We start from the raw sequence: 10,070 nt of genomic DNA, 5'->3' as shown, positions 1-10,070 counted from the left end.
CAACTAACCACTAAAATACATTCACTTTCCTGGAAAGGAAGGAGTATTAGGGTTTAACGTCCCATCAAGTTTACATCTATATGATTACTCTGCAATTTACACTTATATATTTAGCAGAACCACTTTGAGACTGTTTCCTACTGTTCTACTCTCAAATTGCACTTGGGAAAAATTAACACCTAAATGTTTCTGTATGACCTTCGATTTCTCTTATTTTATCATGATGGTCATTTCTTCCTAATTAGGTAGGAGTCAACCAAATATTTTGGCTTTTGGATAAGGAAGCTGGTGATTGTAATTTTATGAAAAGATCTCCTCATAACAAACATCTTTGTCTCAATGTTTGCCTCCTTAAAACATTTTCTGTTTGATGGTTCCAGTTTAAATTGTTTCCCATTATAATCCCTAGCTATTTAGTTGAATCTTCAACCTTTAATTTTGTATCATTTACTGTGTAACCAAAATTTAACAGAATTATTTTAGTACTGATATGGAAAACTTTACACTTTATATTGTTCATGGCCAATTACCACTTTTTACACCATATAAACCCCTCGTTTAAATCATTTGGTAATTTGTTCTGCACCTCTGATAACTTAAGTAGATGGTAAGTGGCAGCACTGACAGAAAACAATCTGAGGGCTGCTCAGATTGGCTCCTAAATCATTTATATAAATTAAAAACAGCAGAGGGCCTATAACGCTTTCTTTTGGTACATATAACTTTAGTTTCCTTAGATGATATCCCATCAAGGGGGAGGGGGGGGGGGGGGCAGCTGATGACCCACAATGGTTAATTGTTTTGAAAATAATTTACTGCCAAGCACAGTCACACTGATTTCAGACAAAATTACTGGTTTCATTTATCATTGGCCATCATCACATCATAAAACGTATTTTAATTTTTTGTCTGCTATATGTAGTGGACCCTTAATTAATGGATCCTGACACCTCTCCAAGGAATCGGCAGCCTATACAGCTGCAGAACTGTCTCAGCTCAGCATCTAATTCTGCCCTCTGCTTGTTCTATACCAGAAGTCGACAGTGATCCTGTCAGTGATTCTGCAGACGGTGAACTCCACCATCATCTTGCAAGCAAGAGCATGGAAACCAGAGAGAATTTGTTCAGATCTTAAGTGACAAGCATTGTTAATACTGACATGAGCCATCATCTGTAGTTCGCCAAACCTTGAATCTTCACAGCATCCTGAAGGACCCGTTCCACATGAGTGATGACCCTGCTGTATGCACACCGAATTTCTTCCCCTCCATGGCACCCATATCCCTAAGGGGGTCAATCATGTACCTAATACTAGAGCTCCAAACTACCAATAATCCCACCCTCTGTGAATGTTGAAATATTGAAAAGTGAGAGGCATCCTCTGGAACAGGGCAAATAACTACAGCTGGTCCAGAATCATTATTAGTCATAGACAGCACCTGAAACATGTTTGTCAGACGAACTAGGAAATTCTTTTTGAGCCTGCCACACAAAGAAATGCAGAAATGACCTCTCACTTGACCACAGATGAAGTTACCAAGGTGAATAACAACAGTAGACTGGTCGGAAGATGCTTCAGACACGCTGAATATCCTGTGGATCTCCATGTTGGCTACCCCACAGTGATGCTCATGGAACTGCTCTCAAGCTGGAGGTATGAGTGGAGGGCCTACATCTCACTTCACATTTGAACACAGCATTCAGAGCCCCTATCCATACTAACAATTGTGCAAATCTATGCTACGCATTTAATGTATGCAAGTCTATGCATCATAAATATACAAATGCACAAAAAATTGAAATTAAATTGGAAAACTCAAAGACAAATCCAAATAAGTGACACACTTTTACTTAAAAGCTCTTAATACAATGAACAATCAAATAGTCTACATTGCTAGCATTCCTCAAATGGTTGTTGGCCCCTTATTCATGTCAAGGTCATTAAAGACAAAGCAGAAGATCAGATTTAGAGAAGGAAATTAGCCATGCATTATGCGAACAATCCTGGCATTTGTCTTAAGCAAATTAGAGAAACAATGTAATACCTAAATCTGGATGGCTGGACAGGGATCTGAACTGCTGTTCTCCAAAATGAGAGTCCAGAGTCTTACCACTGTCCCACTTCACTCTGTTTCATTTTGCTTTGTTTATTGCAACCACTTCCACAAAAAGTGCTACTGTCTACCCATCTGTGAATAGTGAACTTGCAATGGAGAGCTACACCACTCAGTATTCTGAAGTCCCTACGCATGCCTTCAAAAACAGGAACTACCCTCTAATAGTGGCCCCAAATAATACAATTACAGTCTATTTCAGTGTGCTCAGGGCTGAGAATTATCCTCCCCAAAGTACTCGCTAATATTCCAAAAAGTGCCTTTTTCTATACCAGTCCAAACTACAAAATATTCTGATTTGACCTTGGGTCATTCCTGTTCCCTATCTTTTGCAACATCGTAGTGTTTGAAAGACTACACCCTATTACAAGTACAGGCTGTACATAACTAAAGGTCCTGCTTCAAAATGTTGTGGAAAGAGAGCCACTGCTCAGAAAGACAAATTTGAACAACTATTATTGATGCAGGGGGAGCATTATGGAACAAACAAAAAAAAAAAAAAAAAAAATTAACAATACATGGCGCTTTAAGCAACTTAACGTAAATGGGGTTGGCTACAAATGAGAGATGAATTACAATATGACTGCTATGGTTTGAGATGCACATTACACCATCTGTACAACTCAATGAGCATGACAGCACAAGTTCGGCATTCAACAGATGCAGCACTTTCAGTGTGTGTGGTCGTGCCACATTGGATGGGAAAAATCAGTTTTTAATTGTCTTCACAATGAAAGCTGCATAAAAAGCAAAATGATATTGGTTTCTAATTACTTTGGGGCCAAAAACCACATAAAAAGCAAAATTACATTGCTTTTTAATTATCTGGGGGCCAAAAACTGCATACAAAGCAAAATGACATTGTTTTCTAATTGTCATGAGACTGTTTTCTGACACAATTTGAAATCATTAAACAGCATGTTCCACAACTGATCAGAGTGTCTCAAGGTTCACATTCAGAATGTGTTGTGCAATGCATGCCTTCATTTCAGCTATGTTGTTTATTGGAGCACTGAACATAACATCTTTCAAATAAACCCACTGTCAGAAGTTGCACAGATTAAGATCAGCTGATCTGAATGGCCAGTCTGTAGGGAAATGATGGCTGATAATTCTAGTATTTCTGAAATACCTCTGCAACAGCCACTTCCCTGGCTGTTCAATGTGCAGAGGAGCATCTTCTTGCCTAAAAATGATCATACACGCCCATCCATGCTGTTGAAAGGTTAGAATGATACTGGTGTACAAAAGACTCTCATAGCATTTACCAGTGATGGTACAGGTAACAGGAGCTGCAGGACTCATCTCCTCAAACAAATATGGCCCTATGATATATAATGCTATCAATCAACACCATGCAGTAAAAAAAAAAAAAAAAAAAAAAAAAAGCTCGAATGTGTGTGAAATCTTATGGGACTTAACTGCTAAGGTCATCAGGCCCTAAGTTTACACACTACTTAACTTAAATTATCCTAAGGACACACACACACACACACACACACACACACACACACACACACACACACACACACACACACACACGCACGCCCGAGGGAGAACTCAAACCTCCGCCGGGACCAGTCGCACAGTCTATGACTGCAGCGCCTTAGACCGCTCGGCTAATCCCACGCGGCACCATGCAGTCACCTTTGTATAATGAAGTGGTATTGGTTGATGTTTGTGTGGATATTCCACTGCTCAAATTTTTCAGTTCCACATAATGACATGTCCCTGGGGATATAAATAGGCTTCATCTGTCAACAGAATGTTCCATTGCCATTCATTGTCCACTGTCATATGAGTAAGAAATTCCAGAGCGAATGCTTGTCTTGCTGGCAGGTCAGCAGGAAGGAAGTCTTGAACATGGGTGATTTTATATGGATATCAATGCATGGTGTTTCATAGAATTTTATGCATTGTGCTCACAGGCCTGTCCAACGTTTGGGCAATCCACCATGCACTGCATGTTTGCGGGCCATCGTTTGACCCCTCCTGCAGTGCTGTGGCCACAGCTTTGACAGATATCAAATCAACTGCTTTGCTACCTCTGCCACATTGCACTTTAAAAGAACCTGTCTTTTTTAATTTTGTAATCATTTTCTCCAGACCTGTAGCAGACGCCGGACCAGTGCCTTTTTTAATACCCTTCAGGGTCTTGAACTTCTGCTGGGCTTACTAGCATACAGTCACCATTCTTGTAAAATAGCTTTATCAACATTGTGTGATCCTTCATGGAGACAGTCATGTTGAGCGTCTTGGACACAAACTGTGGAACATCCATTTGCTACATGCCTGTTGTTGTGCAGATTCTGATGCTTACAGTACCATCTATTGATCAATGTTTTGTGATTTTCTGTTTTGCTTTGTTTTTTCATTTGTTCCATGACACTTCCCCTTTGATGTTGTTGCACGGTGTTTGAGTTTGTGGTCATTAACACTGACCTCAGATTTTCCATTACTGTATTTCTAAATATACATCTGTACTCTACAAGTATGGCAAATGACCCATAATATAACAAAATAATCCCTCCCTTGCATATGGTATATTGGAAGAGAGACTGTTGATACAGCTCTGTATGTGATTTTCTTTAAATTTACCATTGTGACCATATTGCATTATGTAATGTGTTTCTTGGTTCATTTCAGGATATGAGCCCTTAGAATTTTAAGTGAAGCAGTCAGTGATGTGCTATGTCTTTCCTGTAACATCCTCGACTGGAGTTTGTTGAGCATTCTCTCACTAATTAAATGAACCTGTAATAATAGACACAACTCTTCATTGATTTTTCCCTGTCTTCTGTCATCTGACTTGGTAAGAGTCCTATGCCATTTAACAGATACGCAGAGACTGCCTGAACGAGAGTTTTGTGTGTTCTTTATGTTTGAATTACTTTCTTAGGATGCATCCAATAAATCTGTCTGACATCCATCTTCCTTACAGTGGCTCCACATTAAATTGCTATGTACAGATATTTCACACTTTTGAATAATTGCCAATTATCTAATCTTACCTATTTATGTGCATTATTACATTTATTTTTGTTGTGAGCTAGCTGTCTACAATGCAGCAGTCACTGATTAAACATTTCTATGCTTTTCAAAATGCTTTCCAAACAGAGACACCTTTAGGTACCCAACCTCATCATACGCAAACAGCTTCACAGATTTGGAGATATCTGCTGGGTCATTTACATGTACTGGTCAAAATGTTTTGCACTACTTCTATATTCACAAATGTACGTGGGCCATCAAATGAAAAATGTGACAGATGGGAAAAAGAAAGTAAACTGATTATCACCATAAATATTAATACATTTATTTCGCTGAGAGACAAGATGGTCAATGCCTTCATGGAAACATACTGGCAGTTGCCTACGGAATCGTGATTGTGCCTAGACATGCACTTCTTTGGTTGAAACCAATTGATAGCTATGAAAGCTTTTCTCCAGGACTCCAATAATAAGGAAATTGGCCACAGCCTTTGTCTGAAAAAGCCACGCACACATGCACGTGTAAACCCCCCCCCCCCCTCCACACACACCCACACAAAAACCTCTCTCTCTCTCTCTCTCTCTCTCTCTCTCTCTCTCTCTCTCACTCACTCACTCACTCACTCACTCACACACACACACACACACACACACACACACACACACACACACACAGCCGCCTTCTCCTGCAGCTCAGACTGAAATGCATTCTGGTCTGAACTCTCAGAGATAGCAGTAACGTGTGCCCGTGGAGTGCTTGCTTGTGTGAATGGATGTGTGTGTTTTCTTTTCTGATGAAAGTTGTGGCCAAAAGCTAATATGTAAACGTCTTTTGTTTGTGCCTGTCTGCAACTGAATGTGTTATTTTTTTACAGTATGTAGCAATCTAACTTTTTCTTAAATTCTTGATATTCCAACCTGGAGTTTCCGTTATTTGATTTTTACTTTTTCCCTATTATGCAGGTGGATGTACACTGTCCAGTAAAATAACTGAAGCACCCAGAAGATGCAGTCAGATGTTAGTGTAACATCATAATTATACACACATCAGCAGGTATGTACATGATAAAAGTTGTGATTCTCTTTGACAGGCAGAACTGCAACCAGAGTGCATTAGATTTGATCATGTTTTATGTTGTTACCCAGCCTGGTAGGGTATGTAAGGGGTGTGAACAGCATCAGATATTAAATGATCACCGTGAAAAATACACAAGCTGCATACTCACAAGGGACAGCATTAAGAGTTCCCGAAATAGTTCAAAAGGGACCTCATTGTAGGTATCTGTTTCGCCAACTGGTCAAATTGTGCAATATCCACATTTGTGGGACATTTGGATGTGACAGTGGTCCAAAGTTGGACTACATGGGAAAATGAGGACTGGCATATTCGTTGTCAGGGTTCCGGTTGACCAGCTCTGTGCTCCCCAAAGGAGGATTGCCAGATTGTGCTCCATGTCCATTGAACTCCTTCACATCTGTGTGTGCCATCTGAGAACAAATAATGGACACCCTGAAACACTGTCTCTAATCCCACAGCTCTAGTCACATATTATCAGCAGCCACATTATGGAATTACTATCCCATCTGTAGGCTGCCACTAACTCCACAACACAGACAGACGTGTTCAGAATGGTGCTGTGACTGGGAAGCACGGACTGCTGAAGAACTGCAACACATTGTGTTCAGCTATGAATTGCATTTCTGCACAACCATGGACAAGCATAGCAGTAACCTGGGGAGAGTTCCCACTCTTCCTATATTTCAGTGAGGCACAGTGGTGCTATCCTGGCGTCATGGTGTGGGAAGCCATCAGGTATGACTTTAGATCACAGCTGGTAGTGATTGGGGGAACGCTGACAACACAACTGTATGCCATGAAAAATCAGTGCTCTCATGTCGTATCTCTCATCCTGTTAAGGTACTCTAGGACCAGCAGGATACCCAGATCTGTCCATAATAGAGGAACCAGCTTGGGCATCAGCTTCATCCCTTGATTTTGTAATTACTGTAATAACATCACATATTCTCTCAAGCCATGATGTTTTATTTCCTCCTCCCCTTGTCAGTGTTTGACTTTTTTAGTCAAGCAGTATACATACAAATTTCCTGTGACTGAAAGAGTATTGGGAAATGGATATCCAATTGAAAAACAAAACTGTGTCATGAGGGTGGCACAAACTTTTCCAGCAATTTATATGATGTGTATTAACAGATCCTTCCTTTGCTACAACCCTGGTTCAAATCTTTGTTCTGCCTTCCGCAGTGCTCACTGAGGTGATACAATATGCAGTGCGGCACATTGAAAGGTTGCACAATGCAATGGTTATCTGTGCAACACTCTAAGTTTCCACAGGAGCAATGTGACAACACAACACAGCTGGTGGTAATAATCTCACTTGTGGCACATCACTGCCAGCCTTTTGACAGACAACTTCCAGATACATCACCTGTTTACGTGTGACTGGGAAGAGGTATGGCTCTCTTCCAGTGCTAAAAACAGTTTCGTTATTTTAGCTACATTTGGTAGGCATGCACAGTCTGAGGAGGAGGATGGGGGGGGGGGGGGGGGAGGAGTAGGAGGAGATTAGTGTTTCATACCTTGCTGGAAAGGAGATCATTAGTGATGGAACACAAGCTCAGATTAGGGAAGGACGGAAAAGGAAAGTGACCATCCCCTTTGGAAGGAATCATTCCACCATTTGCCTCAAGTGATAAAGGAAATCACAGAAAACAGATCAGGATGACTGGACACAGGTTTCAACCATTGTTCTCCATAATGAAACTCCAATGTGGTATGACCTAAAATGCACCAAATCTAAACTGCCCAGTGACTTCATTCTTTTACTGCAGACGTTCCAAAATAAGCTCTGCATTTTACTTAATTTCAAAGTATCACAATAACTATAGGCAACAGCGAATAGAAAACCACTTAATTATCAAGCTGTGATATCAGACCTACAAGATGCAAAAAAATCAATTTTTATTTTATCAAATAGTTTCCTCAAAATCGAATGAGAATTATGGCACAGCAGAGAATACAGTGAATGCCAAAACCAGTGAGAAACTAACTACAAATATGGCTTCATCTACACACAACACTTTTTAAGATACATCACACAACATGAAATTTCCAGCACAGTGTATCATAATTTCAGTTTTCCTACTACTTTTCCCCCATGCAAAAGTAATTCAACTTTGTCCGGAGCAACTGTAATTCCTTATTGCACTGGGTGATACAACAGAAAATCATACTGGGGTTGGATCACTGTCATCCCACCATGAACCAGAGAAGTTGATTCAACTGCATTTCTACACCCTCCGACAATGTGGGTTGTTTCTGCGTCATATCATATCATCTCACTACATGCTGTGCCTAATGTTTTCTATAGTTTCCCTAAACTGATTAAGAACAATTTCAGGAGGGTTCCTTTGAGAAGACCACAGCCTATTTCCTTCTCTATCCCTGCTAAACCAAAGCATCTTCTGTTTCTAATGACCTCATCATCAAAAGAACATCAAACATTAAGCTTCCTCCTTCACAGTCTTGTTCATATTCTATGTAAATATACAGGATTTTTGGGCCTATCCCATAGGATTTGCTAGAAATTCATGATGACATTTTCAATATCTGCTTCAGTAAAAAATAAAATGTCACAGTATGTATCCTAGTTAGTCAAACAATTGCTTCCTTAGTCAACAATTTATCTTTTAGACCTACTAAGACAGAAATATGCAATGTCCCATTGTTTCTTGCAGAACACAACTTGCTTAATTTTGAAGACATATGTATGACATAATTCAAATCTACCCTCTGGCTTTTTCTTAGCTTCATTGTTAAGTGCCATTAGCTAGACTCACGGCAGTAATCTATAGTCATATTACCTATCTTCTCTGTTCTAGGCGCACAAATAACATCAAGATGCATACTCAAATATCAGTTTTCCTTTTTTGCTCTGTTACCACAATAGTGGCCATCATGTTATTCTGCCTTTAAGTATTAAAGCAAGATTTCAGTAGTGGGATTTTCAGTTTTTTCAGTGAGCACAATGCATTTGAAATGGCTGTTATTTTTTTTTATATATAATTTCAATCTTCCTGCAACTCACTCCCCTCCACGACAGTGTCATTCAGTGAATATTGCACTGAATATCCCAAAATTCTGTTTTCTTTCCATTCATAGCAGCACTGTGAAATAACAGCTTGACCTCATTAAGCATCCTAGCAAATTTAATATCTTTTCAGCAACAGAAGAGAGAAGGCCACTACAGATAGATTTCTGGCTACTAGCTCACATCTTCTGTCAATTTTCCTTTCTAGACACCAAAATGGATTACCTACTGAATCCCACCCTCCTGCAGTTCATGGAAGCATGAATTTTAAGACTATATGGTGAAACACAAACTGTGTGGCACCCAATGTCAAACAAGCCTTACAATTCCTATAGTTTATTAAGACGTTATAGCACTTTGAACTGGTACTTGATGACATCCAAAATATGTTTCTTAAATTGAATACCCAATGAATATGGAGGCCAGGACAACCATTGGACTGCCGGCTGGTGTGGCCGAGCTGTTCTAGATGCTTCAGTCTGGAACCACACCACGACTACGATCGCAAGTTCGAATCCTGCCTCGGGTATGGATGTGTGTGATGTTCTTAGGTTAGTTAGGTTTAAGTAGTTCTAAGTTCTAGAGGACTGATGACCTCAGATGTTAAGTCCCATAGTGCTCAGAGCCATTTGATTTGTACCACTGGACTACACTATCATGGTGATGTACAATTACGACCTTGTGAAATGGACAACTGTCCTGCTGGAGAAATAACCTATTCAGTGCAGGAGAAATCAGCAGCAGAGGCATGCAAGTGGTCAGCAATATCATTGACATAAACGGTTCTCTTGCTGCCTCACATAACTGCCATGTGTTCAAGCGAAGTCCTGGTAAATCTCTTTCATAATTCTAGCATT

The sequence above is a fragment of the Schistocerca gregaria genome, chromosome X (genome assembly GCF_023897955.1).
Source record: "Schistocerca gregaria isolate iqSchGreg1 chromosome X, iqSchGreg1.2, whole genome shotgun sequence".
In the NCBI taxonomy this organism is placed as follows: domain Eukaryota; kingdom Metazoa; phylum Arthropoda; class Insecta; order Orthoptera; family Acrididae; genus Schistocerca; species Schistocerca gregaria.
This window is presented reverse-complemented; position numbering follows the sequence as displayed.